Below are 19,881 nucleotides of genomic sequence, written 5' to 3' on the forward strand. Positions count from 1 at the left end.
TGGGAGACATTACCCCAATACCAGTGTCAGCAGCAGACCCCCTCCCCCATAACAGGGCATCATGACCACATTTTTTGCTTACATTTTTTTTCCTATTTTCCTCCTCTAAAACCTTAGGTGCGTCTTATGATCCGGTGCGTCTTATAGTCCGAAAAATACGGTAATCCAACAATTGATCTTTATTGCTGAATTACTAATTGAGGACAAATGGTTCTCCGGAGAATTTCCTACATTGTGAGAACACAAATGCCACATTAATCGGGTATTAATCATTGAAAGGAACTTCTACATCTCTATAGGGACAGCAGCCAATTATAAAAATAAAATGAGAAATCATGGACAGAATTTCTAGGGGACGAGCGAGGACACTTATTTGGTGAAGATCGAGCTGAAACAATAGATTGATAAAATTCTTTCCCAATCCAAGAGAGGAAAAAACAAGGAAAACCTGTATGTATGAAGATGGTTATTACAAATTCAGAATGAAAAAATCCTTTGAGGACTCTTAGGTTTTATTTTTTTTCTGAACTCACAAACAAAAATTTTTTTTTTTCCTTCTAGGGAAGGAGAGTGGGGGGCCGCCTGTGGAGTGGTGTGGCCTGGAGTTGTGGGGGCTCAGTCTTGCAGTATGGGCGCTGGGAGGGTCCGGGCCGCCTGCCCTGCTGGAGCATGGCCACTGTGACTGTGGTGAGCGCACAACGCCGCTTCTTTAAGGCAATAAGTTTGGACCCACTGAGAGGTTCGCCGTGACGTGGCAGTGGGCTTCATACAGTCTGAGCAGAATGTTAAATTAGGAACCTCATATTCAGTATATACATTTTTGCAGAGAGGCATTAGATCAATGTATGATTTTATGATTTTTTTCCTCTGCGGTCCATATCTCTTTTTTTCAGCACTTTGCAAGAACTGTAGCTTTTGTTTCAGGAGAATGTGAAGTAAAATGTCTGTCTTTAACCCCCTCCCTTTCTCCATAGAATTTTGCAAGCACCAACTGCCATCTATCTCAGTCATGTCTGTCTTTCTTCATTGAATACAGATTTTACAAATGTTCCCCCTGAGTTGAGAGTGAAAGCTCAGTCCTGGAGGAGAAAGAAGCGGATTTCTCTGAGATATAGGACGTTGTTACTTATTTTCATGGCCACTATTGAGTTATGAAATAAAGATTAAAACGTCTGTTACTCTTTAATCGTTTTCTTGTGAATGGGGTGCCCACAAGACGAAACAGTAAATGCACCTTGTAAATTCAGACTTCACTAGACGAGGCGTAGAGGTCCAGTTTTTGGTGACCCCCTCCCTCCTGATATTAGCCAGAGCAAATACTCGGTGGTTGGGATGAGGTTCGCCGTTCACATGGTCAATGAATATATTCCCTCAGAGAACAGAAATGAGCGAGTGCTAAATAATACATATAAAGGCAAGGAACCCCCACTGCTTTCTCCCCCTATAAGACCCCCTTAACACCTTCTCCGCTCCCCTCTTTCAGCTTCTTCTTCTTAGCCCACTTTCTTCCATACATTTTTGACACTTGGAGCATTTTAACCATTTCAGTACCCCCTTGGTTCTGGCTTTGCACCAGACTTCTAGCACCGCACCCATTTACTGCACCGGTCTCCTCCGTCTATATCGTCATTAACCCTTTCCAGCCTTCTTCGTCTTGTCAGATTCTCAGAAACAATGCCAGGACATTGCAGCCAATTCTCCCACGGTTTTTCAGACTTACTTCAGGCTTTTCTCGTCATAGAGATTTTCCTTTCAAGTTGTTTCTTCACGATCAATGAATTTATTCTTTCCACTCATCTTGGAAGCTTCTCCTGTAACCAACGTTTCACAATCATTTTCCTGGCTTGATGAAGTATTTTTGCAATAACCAATTGATCTGCAGCCGGACCCATTAATTCCCCACATATCCCAACAACCCCACTGTAGGATCTCTTGGCCCCTTACATTACATATTCTATAAATCAGTCCTATTACCGCTCTCCCCAAAACCCCAAAACATGTGTTTAAGATCTGTTACGATGTCTTCAGGGCACCTGGGACACTTTCCATCTGTTCTCAGGACCGTTTTCCATTGGATTGTTGGGGATTTGTTTCTTCATTTTTAAATGTTAAAAAAAATCCTTTTATTAATTATATTAAAATAAACATACTCGTCATCACAAAAAAATCCTGAATCAGAGTGGAAATAACTCTGGGATTGCATCCTGTTACAAACGTCTTATATATACCTCCACTTAGTCAATAAGTTATAACCACAGTTCATCAATAGTACATCATCTTCACGAGGGAAAGCTAGGCGAAACGCGCGTCGGGCATGTGGCAATAGCACTGGGTCTGTATCCTTATATCCCTTTGTCTGCCATTCTTTCTCTAATGGACTATTGACATTTTTTGGCTTATGTTTTTGCTAATACAGTTATGCACTGGTCACTTTACAATAGTATTTGATGTGATGAATTTATGTATTATCTTTATAGTGGGCTGTATGCACTATTCACTTTATTTGTTTACTACATAATATATTTAATTATTATATAATATAATAAATATTTAATATAATAAATATATTTAATTAGCAATTAGATATTTCACCCCAATTTTTAATAGAGTGCAATGCAGAGTATTAATACCTTAATAACTAGATGATGTACTATTGATGAACTGTGTTTATAACTTATTGACTAAGTGGAGATATATAGAAGACGTTTGGAATAAGATGCAATCCCAGAGCTATTTCCACTCTGATTGAGGATTTATTTGTTTTTTTTCTGTGATGATGAGTATGTATATTTTAATATAATTAATAAAATGATTTTTTTTAATAATTGTATTGTGTGTGTGCAATTTATAGGTTTAATAAGTTACCAAGCTCACACTCCATGAGATACCTGTTCATCTTGTTACGAATTCATTTGGATTTTTATGTTTTTTTTATCTTGTGGCCTTGGATCGAACTCGGACGCTGCTGATAAAGGCTGGTGTTATATACAGAACACAGACAGTAGCTGCCGATGCTTCTCCTCCATACACCCGCACCGTGACGGAACAGCATTTCCTGGGGAAAGAAGGGTTAACATCCAGGTTTCTGGTTTATAAAGGTAATTACTTACACATCAAACCTGTGTGGAGGAAATCGAGCAATAGGGAGAGATTTAGGATTGTTACCCAATATTTAGGTTATACCCCAATATCTTCCGCCTCTGATCCACACAACAGTCTGGTGTCCGACAGAGAAACATCAGAATATTGCAGTAACAGATTCCATCATAAGTGAAATGGGAAATCGATGAAGGAAAAATGACCAAAAGTCAATGGCCGATATTTATCAAAGCTCCAATCTGATATCAGAAACTTATTCTCATCATTTTATCCTATTTATGTTAATTCACAGACTTTATTATACAGCTGAAGATGAAAAACAATGTTTGTCCTCAATGTGCCCTGGAAGAGGCGGATTTTCTCCACATTACCAGGAAATGCCCAAAGATAGAGAATTCATTGAATTGTTGGGGTAAATCTAAAGATTGAAGGAGCGCAGTGGTCTAATCCAACAACTGATCTTCATTGCTCCATTACTAATTGGGAATAAATGGTGATCACCGGAAAATTCATTTTTAACTTTTCTCCCCCAATTTTTTTATTATTCGTTTCTCATCTCTTAGAAACAACTTTTTTTTTTCAGGAGGTGATTATGGGATAGAAACATTCAACAGGAAAAATATAGAGTAACATTTATATCAGTGGCTACTAATTTATCATTAATTGGAAAAATATATCCGTACATACTGCCCCCCAAAAGAGCCTAAATGGCATCAGCCGGAGGGGGCTGTGCCTCTCTGAACTCAAAGATTGAACATTTGTAGTAAAATTTTACACTTTTTTGTGTCTACATTTCCAAGCAGAATCTGCAAAGAAGTATTTTATTACATATCTGATATTAGATCAGATAAAAATGTTCTAAAAAATAAGGAAATGGCAAAAAGTAATCTTTAATTATAATGAAAAACGTGGTGGGATTTATAGGAAGATAGAAACATGGCTGGCGACTTATCCCCGCACTTTGTAATACTATGTAAATCTTCTGTTCCTCGGGAGCAGAAACATCGGGTGGGGAAGGTGTTACATGACAACAAGTCTTCTATTCTCAGCAGAGTCCGGAGGGATCAGGAATATGGAGCCTCCTGCGGTGAGAAATCAGTGGAACAAGGGGGTCTTCATAGGGGGAGATTAGGGTCAGTCACATTGTAACTGATGTAAGTACACAGCAGCCGGAGCAGAAGACGACCGGAGCCGGACAGGGAGATCTTACACAGAAAATAATCACAGCTTTACTGTTACCATTGTCATATAGAATTTAATAATCCATAGTTGTTGTAAGGAATCCGGCAAATCAGATTCTGGTGAAGCTACAGAAAAATAATCATTCAAGGACTTTTTTCCACAGGTTTTTAAAAAAACTCACATCAAGCAAAGGTTCCCAATCATGGCTACAAAAGTGCAGAAATCACAGGGTCAATGAGAATTCGCACAGTTATCTCTTATCGTATTTGTTATTAGAACATAATGTAAAAAAATTCTACTTGAGTAAACAGCAGAAAAAAAAGAAAAAACAAGTGTTCAAAAGATATGAATTTATGTGAGGAATCTTTAAGAACAGTAAAACTTTCACCATCAGAGTTTTCACAGATTTTGCTTTGCTGATGAATGGGATGAGATCCATCTATACATTTCTTTTGAACTTTGCATTACTTTAAAAATTGGAAAATGATCTTTTAACTCTGTTCTTGTGAACATTAGAGCAGGTATGAATAATGCACATTTAAGCATATGTCAGAGACTAGAGCCCCCCCGTACACATTACACTATTGTCGGCCAAACTCTCTGAAACCGACAGGTGCCACCAACACTAAGGTGTATGGGAGATCCAGCCAGCTGATTGTCGGGGGGGGATGTTCATCAGACATGTCTGATTTTGGACTGTCAATTGCTTTTCTCTACTTGAGATAAGACTCTGGCAGAGATGTCTGTTGGTCGCTTTCTCATAGAGAAGACAGGAGTGCTCGGCCAGTGTATGAGAGAGACAACCGACTCGGCTTTCACCTGAAAGATCGACCAAAGCATCGTCTTTAGGGTCCCTCAGGATTCCAGGTTTTGTTCATATAAGATAAAAGTAGTCCAAAATGGCCAATTTCAGTACTAACAACTTATCAAACAACTGAGGAATGATCATTCCGCAACTCACCTTTGACTTGTGTATGGAGGACTTCAGAGTGGTCAACACAATAGTAATAATGATCAAAGTTTGTCATTATGGATGACAATAATCACCAGCTGGCTGTAATCTCCTCAATTTATACACTTGGAAAACGTTATTAAGATTAAATAATAAAACCGCGTCATATAAAAATTGTGGAAAGTGGAATCCATGAAATTTATCAACTTAATCTAGGAAAAGACAAACATCCCAAAATGTTTGTGCAAATGAGGTCTCACAAGATAAAACGATATGTATATAGTTACATAGGCTGAAAAAAGAATCAGGTCCATCAAGTTGAATGAATCGCGTAATTTCAAGCTTCTTTAGAGGGGTCTAGGGGATCAATCTTTAGTAACACCCTCCCCCCTGATATTAGCCACAGGAAATAGTCCACTATAAGGTTGGGGGTAACCACTCACATGGTCAATGAGTCTATTCCCTCACTGTATAAATATGAGTAAGTGTGTGCCGCTAAATAATACAGACGTCTACTGATGGGTGAACAAGGAACTTACAAAATAAAAAAATAAGGAAAAGGAGCAAATCATAAACCACCAGCGCACTTTCCATATATACGTATAGAGAGACAGTAATTGATATATGAAAAGTATAAATTATACAAAAAAAAAACCTGTAAAAGCATATGTTATCCAATAGATACCAGTCATCGTAATCCTGCATCCAAAGTGCCCCACTGTGGAAACCCCCCACTAACAATCTAATGCACCTGAATAATGATAATGAGATAAAGACAAAAGTAAGAAGTGTAAAACCTATAAATATATTCATCAGAATACATGGAATAATGGGTTGGAGTGGGAAAAGCCATAATTATCAATGTGGAAGATAATATTTTACTGGATTATTTAAAATATATATTTAAGAGAAATGATTGGTAATTTGGTCTGTAAGTGACTTTATACAAACTCACGAAAGGTAAGATCTTCAGTCAAGGCTTAAAATATTGTCCCTATAGACAGTCTATGTCATTGTAGGCCTCAGCATTATCTATGCGGCCGGTGATTAACACACAAGGGGCCGCATGGTATACACAATATATACATGGTAAACATGACAAAAGATATTTTAACGATGGATCACACCCAAGGACTGAAACTTTGTGTATTCATACTGCTATTGTCTTTAAGGATCTAGGTCTTCATATAGCAGTTAAGATGTTACCAGCAATGGGCTCCATCTTGTTTTGGGGGTATTAACATAACAAAGCCTGAGATGGGGTGAGCACCATTTATCAAGGCTCCTTCAATGGTCCAGGGTCACATCAGATCTAATACTGGCATCTGTGAAGACATCTGTGAGACATTAACTCAGAAGTCCAAACCAAGGAGACCTTCAATATGCCAACACCGGACATGTTCAGTATTGAGCACATGGAGATGGACTCCAATGTGGTCGGTGGTCAAGGAGAGGAGAAAAATGAACAGTGTGACCCAGACATGACACCAGGTCCGGAGGAGAAAACCTGTGGGAAGAAGAATTACCAGCGATACCCCAAACCTCCATACTCTTACCTGGCCATGATTGCGCTGGTAATACAAATATCCCCGGACAAGAAGCTGAAGCTGTCGCAGGTAAGAGAACGATGTTATAAAGGAATAAGTTAGTGGGAGATGGACTTAGGACACAACAAATCTTTTAAGGCTGTACTTCTACTGAGTGGTCTTCTAACAATTTGTAGTAAAGGAGAATTCACAATAAAAACGGTTCACTATTATTAATACATTTACAAAACTGAATGTTGGTTATTTTTTGTCATTTTAGATTTTAGAGAAGATCAGTGAATTTTTCCCAATCTTTAATGGAGAATATAAGGGTTGGAAAGACTCCGTCAGACACAACCTGTCCTCTAACGACTGCTTCAGAAAGGTGAGGACTCCGTGTGGTCATTTATTGGGGGGATTCTCTTCTAATGGATGTTGGGTTTTTACATATAAGGGGAGATTTCTTTATATTGTAAGATGTATTCATCTATAAGATGGTGGAAAACATCGAAATGTCAGGTTTCTAATACAAGTTCAAAAGAAAATTGTTGCATTTTACCATTAGATCAGATCTCTTTCTGGACACTTTTCAACTCTGATACAAAAAGTAATTTCACCATAATAACATTAGCGGATTCCAGGTTCTCCTCCATAAACCTCATCACACACAGCGCTGTATGTCTCCTCCTATTTATAACCTCAGTAACAGTTTCCAGCTCATGAATCTCATCTGCTTAATTTTAGTTGTTTTATTATTACATTATTTTTTTGTAACAATTTCACATTATATTAGAAGGTATCGCTTTGCTACATAGTTTCTGACAATCCATATCCCATTCATAATATAATTGATAAATGCCCCCTCACCCTAAAGACCCATATAAAAACACCCAAAGTTCCCAGACTTTTCTGTCCCGAGGTGATTATTCCCTAATTTCTAGAGAAATTTTCCTCCATTATCCACCCATCCCCCGATCAAAGCTTTCATCCTACTCAAGGCATAGATATTACATTAAATATGTAGATGATACAAGTGTGATCCTCGTAGTAAAAGAAGAGACAACCTATTGTATGTACCTCTTCTACATGACTATCTATGTACACGCCCTGGAGCAACCCTCCATATATCCCATATAGCCACTATTCCCACATACAAAGTTTCACATAATTTCTTCTCTATGACCCCTATATACAGTAATAACTTTTGTAAATTTAAATTTTACTTGAATCATTATCTAAATTTATTTCATCTTTATTTCAGGTGCTGAAGGATCCACACAATACTCAGGCCAAAGGGAACTTCTGGACAGTGGATGTGAGTCAGATCCCTCATGATGCCATGAAGATCCAGAACACTGCGGTCACCAGGCAGGACATCTATGCACCTGACCTGGCCCCCTACATCCTTCATGGACATCCCTACAGGCCTTTGGCTTACAACCTTCATCCTCTTCCAAACATGGAGCCCAACAGACCAGACCAGGAAGCTGCTGCTCCGTCCACCTCTTCTTCTCCAGACCCCGCATCCTGTTTTCCATTGATCTTGTGGAATCTTCCTACAGCTTATTCAAGATGTGTTGCTCCCAATGTCGTTGCCCCTCCCAGTGTACACCCGCTTGTCCTTTATCCCAACTTCCCATCCATACCCCAGTATAACTATCCATCACCATCTTATTCCAATCCCTCCTTCACATCTTGTTCTAATCCTTCTGCCCAAAACCTCCCCAGCCTGCGACCACAATTACCCCTCCCCCTACGACCCCTGGAATTTAATCACCCTCCTGTAGTTTTCCCACCCAACAGAACGGTGTTTGAAATCCCAGGATACATGACTCGAGCTGGGAATATTCCCTGTCAAGGTCCATGAAGGGACCACCAAGGACATAGCTCAATCTTCTCCGGCTTTTGTAAATAGTTCTTCATTTGTGTTTGTTGTTTTACTCTTAATAAACTGCTTTTCACTATAAAAATTATTATCCTGGTTCTTTATATGTAAATGTGTAAAGCTTCCCCATGAAAATTAACTTTCTATTCACCAAGTATCTCTGTAAGATTCCAGTTTTAGTAATTAGAGTTAGTCAAACCTAAACTGTAAAGTGCCCGTGGAAGCCCATGGTACTGTTCAGCATCCCCAACAAAGTTTGTTCAAGGGCAGCAGCACAGCCAATCAACAAGCTTTGCTGGTGTGGGCACTTCCAGCTCAATCACAGCTATGTCACGTATTGGCATGGCTGTGATTGGCTGGGGCACACTGTGTAAAAAAAAAAAACAAATAAAAAAAAACAAACATACGGTCCCCACTATTTTTCCTAAGCAGCAAAAGCAAAGCTGATAGCTGTGAGCTGTAGCCCCCAGCTGTCTGTTTTATATTGGCTGGTTATCAAAAACAGAGGGGTCCCATGCCATTTTTTTAAATTATTTAAATAAATAATTTAACAAAATGGCGTGAGGTCCCCCCATTTTTGACAACCAGCCAAGATAAAAGCAGACAGCTGGGGGCTGGTATTCTCAGACTGGGAAGGGGCCATGGGTATTGGCCCTCCCCATCCTAAAAATAGCAGCCCGCAACCGTCCCAGAAGAGGTGCATCCAATAAATGTGCAAATTTGGGCGCTTTGCCCGGCTCCTCTCACTTGCCCTGGCGCAGTGACAAGTGGGGTAATATTTGTGGGGTTGATATCAGTTTTGTAATGCCAGCTGACACCAAGCGCAGGGGTTATTAATGGAGAGGCATCTATAATACACCCCCATTACTAATCCCGTTTTGAAAATTAAATAAAGACACAGGAAAAAGTCTTTCATTTGAAATAGACACTCTCCATCCTCTTTTACCCATTTATTATTGTAAAATTTTAAATAATAAAACACCATAGTTTTCATCTGTCCGCCGATAATCCTTATGTCCCACGAAGAGGCCAACTCTGTTTCATCTGGATTGCATGGCTGAGCGGTTGTATGATGCGACTTCTCAGCCGTGAATCCAGGAGATACTGAGCTGAGCCTGAGAACGCTGCTCCAGTGCTGAGCAGTGATATCAATAGGATGATTGGAGTTCATAGCCGATGAACTCCAGTCACCTCACTGACATCACTGCTTGGCACGGAAACTGCGTACTCAGTTCTCACTCAGAACTCCTGTTTCTACTGCAAGTTATTCCTCGGATATCTGTTGTTATTCACTAGTACAATATGTAACCTAGTATTTATTTACTTGGGTTTCTTAGCTGTCTGCTGATATCTTCTATTATACTTTGCCTTGATCTTGCGTCATTCGTTATGTACTTTTCATGCTGAAACTAACCTAGCTTAGTTTGCGGTGCCATTCATAGGTCATTTTGTGTATTTTACCCTAGTCCATCCTATTTTTACTTTAAATATGTTACAATAAAGTTTAGTAATTTTATAATTTACAAGTGCACATTTTTTATGTGCTGTTATACTCCCTTCTGCACTGAACTCTTTAGTTGTTGCTAAACAGTAGATTTACCTTACAGTTATACTTAAATAATTTACCTTTGCTGATAACTCGCATATGTAAGGCATCCTGCGTAGAGCTATGCAGAGTACATCAGGTTGTCATATGTACCGCATTTTGTGGACTATAAGACACACCAACATTTTGGGTAGGAAAATAGGGAAAACAATTTTTTAAAATAAAATAGTGGTGTGTCTTATAGTCCAATTTTACGGTAGCTTTCTGGGGGGAGGGGGCAGGGTGGCTGCGATGGAGCAGGGTCACAGGAGGCAGGGGCACCGCTGCAGGAGGCCAGCGGCAGCAGAAGTAGGGCGATGCTGCGGGTCACGGGCTGGGAGTAGAGGGTGCCCTGGCGGTGGGCTTCAGGAAAATATCCGCCGGAGGTAGAGATCTCGTCTCCAGAGACCTCAAATCAGCACATGCACCGCCTCCAGTGTCCAATTTACTGAAGCCAACAGCAGGGAAATCAATGGGAAAGGGATTCTGCTCATCGCTGACATTTTATGAAACCCCAGGTCCGCAGCTTCACATCGCCAGGACACCCCCTCCTCCCAGCCCGGGACGTGCAGCAGTGCCCCTCTCCTGCAGCAGCACCCCTCTCCTGCAGCAGCGCCCCTCTCCTGCAGCAGCTCCCCTCTCCTGCAGCAGCGACCCTCTCCTGCAGCAGCACCCCTCTCCTGCAGCAGCACCCTTGTCCTGCAGCAGCGCCCCTCTCCTGCAGCACCACCCCTCTCCTGCAGCAGCGTCCCTCTCCTGCAGCAGCGCCCCTCTCCTGCAGCAGCACCCCTCTCCTGCAGCAGCGCCCCTCTCCTGCAGCAGCACCCCTCTCCTGCAGCAGTGCCCCTCTCCTGCAGCAGCACCCCTCTCCTGCAGCAGCGCCCCTCTCCTGCAGCAGCGCCCCTCTCCTGCAGCAGCGACCCTGCCTCCTGTGACCCCGCTCCACAGCAGCATGTAAATTACATTTGGATTATAAGACGCAGCCCATTTTCCTTTGGGAGGGGGTGTGTGTGTGGGGGTGGGGTGGGCGATGTGTCTTCTACTTTATACAACATAACGTATTTTTCGGATTATATCAGGTTGTCATATCCGAGTTATTCAGTCGTGCAATCAATTAGAGCAAGTCACACTTTTAAACAGTCTTTTATACACAGGCCAGGTTTGTCGAGGGACGGGGAAACACTCAAAAATGGTGTATTTTCTTATCCCCCTTTTGTAACACTTTATGGCCTTCCTTTCTTCCCAGATCGGGGGGAACCTCTCCAGGGAAATGTTGCCCTGGTACGATATGTGCACCTTCTGTTCCAGAGGTACTGGGACCCTCCCTTCCTTACTTCCAAATATGAGGTCCTTGATCACTACCTCCTGTAACTGAAGGAAGGTCCCGGTCTGGCCTGCACATCATGATCGCACGTTGGCGTCATACAATACCATCTGTACAATGTGTACGCTCGGCTTTTTGTACCACAGTGTAGCTTTCCGCATGACACTGTAGGGCTGGAGGACTTGGTCAGAGAGATCTGGGCCGCCCCCCCCACCATGTTCTTATTGTACCCCAGGACACAGTCTGGCTCAGGGACCTGTGTAGGGGTACCTCGCACAGCGGTGGCGGTGCTGCCATCACTATGTACAGGAATAATTTGTGGATTTTCTGCGCTGCCGGAGAACAATAAGATTCATGACACACATGAATGCGGTTTTATTATCAACGCGTTTTGAAGTTGGCACAATTCTTCCTTAGGCTATAACCACATGTCACATATGGTTACTTCCTGCCAACTTCGAAACTAGTCGATAATAAAGCCATATTCATTACAGTCTGTATCATGGATCTTATTGCTATTCACCATCTCCAGCAGTGTGAATACTTGACCCTTTCTGAGCAGCTGCACAAATAGCGACCTCGGGAGGCCTCCCTGGTGCCTGCGCCCGGTACTGCAGGCTGCGGTAGATCCGGCAGAGAGGGATCTGAAGAGTGAGATGCTGGTGTAGAAGTTATCCACGTAGAGATGATAACCCTGATCTAGCAGTGGGTGCAACAAATCCCTCTCACTCCCAGGACAGGGGGGCATTCAGGGAGTTCAGTCCAGGTGTCCCTTCCTTCATAAACCTTAAACCTGTGAGTGCACCCTGAGATACAAGCTGTGCGAGTACATTTTATTCCTCTACCGGGCCCTCTGCTGAGCAGGTATTGCAGGAATTTGAGCCTCTCTTGGAATGTATTAGGGACTCATCTACACAGATGTCCCTTTGGGGAACGTACACCTCTGCAAGTTTGTTACTGAGGTGATCAATGACTGGCCGGATTTTGAAAAGTTGGTAAAAATTGGGTTAGTCTCGGGGTGGAGACTGTGCATTATTGTAGTGCAAACATTTGTGGGTGGTCTCAGTGTCCGGGTTATAGCCATAGGAAAACATTTAACCCCTTAACAACATTAGACGTACTAATACGTTAAGAGCCAGACCCGTATTAGTACGTCATGGCGATCGCGCGCGCACACAGGCTGTGCAGGCGCGATCGCCGCCGGGTGTCAGCTGATTCTCACAGCTGACACCCGTTACTATGTGCAGGGAGCGGTCACGCACCACTCCCAGCACATTAACCCCCGCGATGCTGCGATCGAAGTCGATCGCAGCATTGCGGAGGCAAGGGGAGGTGATCGCAGATACTCACCTCCTCTTCCGGCCTCCAGCGCTGAATGCCGTGGCTTCCAGGATGTTGCCATGACGACCCGATGCGTCTTTTAGTGTGTGACAGCTGTCAGTCATAAAAACCCCATATGATTCTGGTATCGCTGTAGTCTCACCGACCCGAAGAATAAAGTCGTCTAATCACTTATACCGCATGAGGAACGGCGTAAAAAATAAACTCTCTGGTTAGGGTTGTGCTAGGGTTAGGGTTGTGCTAGGGTTAGGGTTGTGCTACGGTTAGGGCTGGGGTTGGGGTTAGGGTTGGGGTTAGGGTTGTGATGGGGTTGTGATTTTTTTCAAAAGTAAGAAAAAAAGATGACGATATGGCGACTAGTGTTGAGCGCAAGTGCTCGCTACTTGAGTTTGCATCGGGTGTTCTGGTATGCATTGAGTATCGTGGGTATTTGAGTGACATGCTCGAGTATCCGCCCCATATGCTTCACGGCCCAATAAACTTTGCGGGGATTGTCTGCAATGCACGGGGTGTCTAATGAAAAACACTTTTTCATTTTTATGAATCAATTTGTGAAGCACCTGGGGGTTCCAAGTGCTCACTATGCATCTAGATAGGTGCCTTGGGGGATCTAGTTTCCAAAATGAGGTCACTTGTGGGGGAGCTCCAATGTTTTGGCACACAGGGGCTCTCCAAATGCAACATGGTGTCCGCTAACAATTTGAGCCGACAATTTGTTAGCGGACACCATGTTGAATTTGGAAAGTACCTGTGTGCCCAAACATTGGAGCTCCCCCACAAGTGACCCCATTTTGGAAACTAGACCCCCCAAGGCACCTATCTAGATGCATAGTGAGCACTTGGAACCCCTAGGTGCTTCACAAATTGATTCGTAAAAATTAAAAAGTGAAAAAAAAAACACTTTTTCATTTCTACTAATCAAGTTGTGAAGCACCTGGGGCTTCCAAGTGCTTACTATGCATCTAGAAAGGTGCCTTGGGGGGTCTAGTTTCCAAAATGGGGTCAATTGTGGGGGAGCTCCAATGTTTGGGCACACAGGGGCTCTCCAAACGCAACATGGTGTCCGCTAACAATTTGAGCCAATTTTCCATTCAATTTGTTAGCGGACACCATGTTGCATTTGGAGAGTACCTGTGTGCCCAAACATTGGAGCTCCCCCACAAGTGACCGCATTTTGGAAACTAGACCCCCCAAGGCACCTATCTAGATGCATAGTGAGCACTTGGAACCCCTAGGTGCTTCACAAATTGATTCGTAAAAATGAAAAAATAAAAAAAAAACACTTTTTCATTTTTACAAATCAATTTGTGAAGCACCTGGGGGTTCCAAGTGCTCACTATGCATCTGGATAGGTGCCTTGGGGGGTCTAGTTTCCAAAATGGGGTCACTTGTGGGGGAGCTCCAATGTTTGGGCACACAGGGGCTCTCCAAACGGAACATGGCGTCCGCTAATTATTCAAGCAAATTTTACAATCAAAAAGTCAAATGGCGCTCCTTCCCTTCCGAGCCCTGCCGTGCGCCCAAACAGTGTTTTTTCCCCACATATGAGGTATCTGCGTGCCCAGGGAAAATTGCACAACAAATTTTGGGGTCTATTTTTTCTTGTTACCCCTGTGAAAATAAAAAAAATTGGGTCTAAAGTAACATTTTTGTGAAAAAAGTTAAATGTTCATTTTTTTCTTCCACATTCCAAAAATTCCTGTGCAGCACCTGAAGGGTTAATAAACTTATTGAATGTGGTTTTGAGCACCTTGAGGGGTGCAGTTTTTAGAATGGTGTCACTTTTGGGTATTTTCTGTCATAAGGACCTCTCAAAGTGACTTCAAATGTGATGTGGTCCCTAAAAAAATGGTTTTGTAAATTTTGTTGAAAAAATTAGAAATCGCTGGTCAACTTTTAACCCTTATAGCTCCATAACAAAAAAAATTTTGGTTCCAAAATTGTGCTGATGTAAAGTAAACATGTGGGAAATGTTATTTATTAATTCTTTTGTGTGACATATCTCTCTCTGATTTAAGGGCATAAAAATTCAAATTTTGAAAATTGCAAAATTTTCAAAATTTTCGCCAAATTTCCGTTTTTTTTTCACAAATAAACGCAAGTGATATCGAAGAAATTTTACCACAATCATGAAGTACAATATGTCACAAAAAAACAATCTCAGAATCAGGGGGATCCGTTGAAGCGTTCCAGAGTAATTACCTCATAAAGTGACAGTGGTCAGAATTATAAAAATTGGCCTGGTCATTAACGTGCATACCACCCTCGGGGGTTAAGGGGTTAAACATTATGCAAATGTGGAACCCCAGGGGTCTGCTAACCACAGTAATAGCAATATTACGTCTGTGAGCAGGTGGGAGGTCTCCTGGTCAGGAATCCTAAGCATGCCACACCTCCTGCCCAGTCCTGGGAGGGGAAGAACTTCCCCTATATAAACTGGGGCTGAGGTGGGGTTAGAAAAGAACACAGACAGAGACACAGTCTGGTCTGGTGTGGAGCAGTTGCAGGGAAAGTGACAACAGGAGCTCTGTAGGAGCAGGAGTGAGTGCCAGAGGCTGGAAGCTAGATAGCTCGCCTTGGCTGAAGAGATCTCACCGGACACGGAGTCCGAGGCTGTGGGGACTGTTCCATACCCAGCAGCAGAAACCGACCGGCAGGGGATTTCAGGTCCTCTGGCCAAGAAACCCGAAGGCACGGTCACACGCAAGGGACCAGCACCGCCGTCGTGGAGCGGAGGCTACCAGAAGGCCCCGAGTCACCGGCCATACGGGTGAGCACCACACGGTACACTCAGGGACGTGGGCTACTTTTACCCGCTTCTAGCAAGGTAGCCAAGAAGAGTACAGTTAGTTGGGGAGGCCTACAACTCCGCCTGGCCAGGGGAGATCCTGTCTGCTCACGGACTGACCAGACCCCGACCGCTAGCCAGTACTCCCGGGAGGGTCTATCTTTGTCACCAGTAAAGACCCTGAACTACACCGCACCGTCTCTGAGTGGTTCCTGGTGCCTGCGTGCAATTCTACCATCCCCATCATCCACGTCCGCTGCCCTGAGGCCATACCCCTCCCGTTGGGGGTTATACTACCCACGCTGCACAACTGTACCACCGGCCTCAGCGGTCTGCCCTGCAGCGGCGGTTTCGTAACCGCATTCAACGGGTGGCGTAGTCGAACAATATCACATCTGCCACTAAAAACATCGCCACTTAGTTTGACACCCTGGGCACGGACCAGGTCACCGCCACGAGGACTACCACCCCCAACAGATCCGGCTCCGGGTATTCCCCAAACATGGCCCAGGGGGCGCGTCAACTTTTGGCGTAGTCGGCAGGATCTCGTGCCCGCAACCACCGCGTACTGCGTGCCTGAAAAAGACTGTTAAACTTACCTGTGGTGAAGATTCCCGCCATCCGTGGAGTTTTCCCGCCATCCGACGCCATCTTTTGCCTTCTTCCCGCCATCCGTGGAGTTTTCCCGCCATCCGACGCCATCTTTTGCCTTGTTCCCGCCATCCGTGGAGTGTTCCCGCCATTGGACGCCATCTTGAGGACGCCGCGCGGGAAGAAGAGGGGCGTGGACTCCGAAAGCGCGCGAGAACTGAAGCCCCGTCTCACGTCCGGACGTTGCGTAAGGTCCTGGAAGGAACCCAGCAGACGCCGACGTCACAGGAGCGCGACGGAAGGTCCTCAACCCTGACGATCCACTGCAGAGCCGCGGCCTACAGAAGAGGATCATCGCAAGGTAGGCCACGGTCCACTAGGGGGGAGGAGGATGTCGGATACGGAGGAGAGCTTCACTGCTACAGCCACCGCCAGCACCACCGCTGCTGCGGTCATGCCTTTCACCATGCCCTACATCCCGGGGGCAGCCTGGCTACCCCAGTACTCAGGGGAGTCACATACCCTAAATGACTTCAGAGAAAGGCTGGATAGCCTCTTCCAGGTGTACCCCCTCACAGAAGAGCAAAAAGTGAGCATCCTGGTGGCTCAATTAACAGGGGCAGCCCAAAGGGAGGTAAAGTCCTGGCCACTTGGGAGGAGGAGGACTGTCGCAGAGATACTAGCCCGGCTGAAGGACACCTTTGATACCCGTACCTCAGCCGAGATCAAGCTTAGATTCTACGGGTGCAAGCAGCGAGCACATGAGAATATAAGGGACTATGCACTAAACCTACAAGAGGCCCTGAGAGCCATTAAGCAGGCCGACCCTGACGGCGTGGGAAACGAAGACAAACTGTTGACTGAACAATTTATAGAGGGTCTACATTGCAATGCCCACCGAACCCAGTTGCGAGCAATGGCCTTACAGGACCCTCATCTGGACTTTGCACAGGTCAAGGACAGAGCCATCCGGGTGCTCCGAGAACCGGCACCAGGTGGCGCTGTGACCCACAAACGCCCTTCTACCACTTACCACCAGGAGACGGCGCCCGTGTCGGCAGGGCCTGTGGGAGCTGATGCGCCGCCTTTAAACAATGACCCGGCTACAGACCTGCACCATCAGGTCCAAGAGCTAACTAAAAGCGTTGCCGCGCTAACCCGAACTGTGCAGTCTTTACAGGTTTCTACTCCAGGGAAGATCCAGCTGGCATCCGGACCGGAGGATATCCCGTGGCGCCGACCAAGGAGGACCCCACCGGCCAGAGGAAGACCCAGCGACCGATACAACGAGGACGGACAACCCATCTGCCGCCGCTGCAATCAACCCGGACATATGGCAAGGTACTGTCCTTTTAAACCGGCACAACCTGGGGTAGAGGGTCAACCCCTAGGAATAAGATCACCAGGCCCATCGAACTGGCGTGACAAATACGTGGGAGGACGTCCAATCTTACCTGTAGTACTGGATGGCATTCCTATGAGTGCCCTACTTGACACCAGGTCATAGGTCACCACCATCCCGTACGCGCTCTTCAAGCAGTACTGGAATGACTCGGATATAACCCGCTACCCAGACGACGACTTGAGTATCATCGCCAGCAATGGTCAGCCCGTGCCACAGATCGGATTTAAAGAGATGACCATTAAAATCGGTAAAGTCGAACTGGCAGCACAGGGACTGATCATTGTGGACATTGACAAGCGCGAGAGTCACCCAAAGATAACTCTAGGAACTAATGTGATTGAAAATTGTCTTGCAGAGGTGATTCTTATTTTACAGCAGGTTGCCAAGAACGCCAGCTCCGGCCAGCAGCGAGTGCTCCAAAAAGAGATCCGGGCACTGATGCGACGGCAACAGGTGGAACTCTCCGGTGGTGAGATTGGTAGCGTGAGAATGTGTGACCCTTTCCCTATTGCCATGCCCCCGAAAAGTGAAATGATGATTTGGTGCCGGGCAGCTATTGGTCTGAGAGGTAGAGATTACCAGGCAATGGTAGAACCAGTCTACTCAGATAGTAGGCCCACCATTTTGACGGCACGGGGGGTGGTTGATGTACGCCATGGGAGGGTGCCCGTTCGCATAATAAATATCGGGAAGAGGGAAGTGTACCTGCCCCGGTATGCTACGCTAGCCAAATTGTATACCATCAACCAAAATTCTGTACAGTCTGTGGAACCCTTGCCTCCATCTCATCCAGAGGAAGGTAACGGCTCTAAGCAACAAATGGAGGACTGGTGTCAGCAACTGCATTTGGGTACTGACTCCACTCCTGCTCACCAAAAGCAGGGAGTCTACCGGGTGATCCAGGAATACGAGAGAGTGTTCAGTAAACACCCGCTAGACTTCGGGCGAGTGAAGGGAGTGGAACATCACATCCCCACGGGAGACCATCCTCCCATAAAGGAGAGGTATCGTCCCGTACCCGCTGCACATTACCAACACGCCAAGGGGATGCTTAGAGACATGAAGGAGGCTGGGGTAATCAGGGATAGCTGTAGCCCCTGGGCAGCTCCACTAGTCTTGGTTAAAAAGAAAGACAACACCATGAGAACGTGTGTAGATTACCGGAAAATCAACCGTATCACACACAAAGATGCGTACCCCTTACAAAGGATAGAGGAGTCTTTGGCTGCTTTAAAATCTGCTAACTTCTTCTCCACTTTGGATCTCACTAGCGGGTACTGGCAGGTTCCTGTAGCAGAGGCGGACCGGGAGAAGACTGCATTCACCACCCCGATGGGACTTAGCGAGTTTACCTGCATGCCGTTCGGACTCTGCAACGCACCAGGAACCTTCCAACGATTGATGGAATGCTGTCTGGGACACCGGAACTTTGAGACGGTCCTGCTGTACCTGGACGATGTTATAGTTTATTCCAAAACCTACGAGGACCACTTGAAACACCTGGCGGAAGTGTTTGAAGCCCTGGCAAACTACGGTCTGAAGGTGAAACCGTCGAAGTGTCACTTGCTAAAACCAAAGGTGCAGTACTTGGGACACGTGGTGAGTGCTGACGGAGTGGCTCCCGACCCTGATAAGATCACCGCGATTAAGGAATGGCCAAGACCCTCCAGCGTAAAGGAAGTGCGGCAGTTCCTCGGGTTGGTAGGCTACTACCGAAGGTTCATTCCCGGTTTCACCAAAAAGGCAGCTCCTATGCAGGACCTCCTGATAGGCCAGTCCAGGAAGGCCAAGAACCAGAAGCCGCCCTTCAGATGGGAGAAGTTGGAAGAAGAGTCCTTCCGCCAGCTGAAGATGGCCCTCACGGGGGATGAAATCCTGGCGTACCCGGATTACAGCCAGCCCTTTATCCTCTACACCGACGCAAGTAACATCGGGCTAGGAGCCGTACTGTCACAGATCCAGCAGGGGAGAGAACGGGTAATTGCTTACGCCAGCCGAAAACTGCGACCCACCGAAAGAAACCCTGAGAATTACAGCTCATTCAAGCTAGAGTTCCTGGCAGTGGTGTGGGCAGTCACCGAACGCTTTAAGCACTACATCGCCTCTTCCCGGTTCACCGTGTACACGGATAACAACCCGTTGACACACCTGGACACTGCAAGACTCGGTGCCCTGGAGCAGAGATGGATGGCCCGCCTGTCCA

At 45.2% G+C, this 19,881-nt stretch overlaps 1 pseudogene; it reads left to right on the plus strand.

Annotated features, from left to right (window-relative positions):
- Nucleotides 1–4,035: 4,035 nt before the first annotated feature.
- On the plus strand, nt 4,036–8,626 carry LOC141220984 (forkhead activin signal transducer 3-like; annotated as a pseudogene).
- Nucleotides 8,627–19,881: the final 11,255 nt, after the last annotated feature.

This window comes from Phyllobates terribilis, unplaced genomic scaffold (genome assembly GCF_046119375.1).
Source record: "Phyllobates terribilis strain yellow unplaced genomic scaffold, ASM4611937v1 Scaffold_305__1_contigs__length_2280687, whole genome shotgun sequence".
In the NCBI taxonomy this organism is placed as follows: Eukaryota; Metazoa; Chordata; class Amphibia; order Anura; family Dendrobatidae; genus Phyllobates; species Phyllobates terribilis.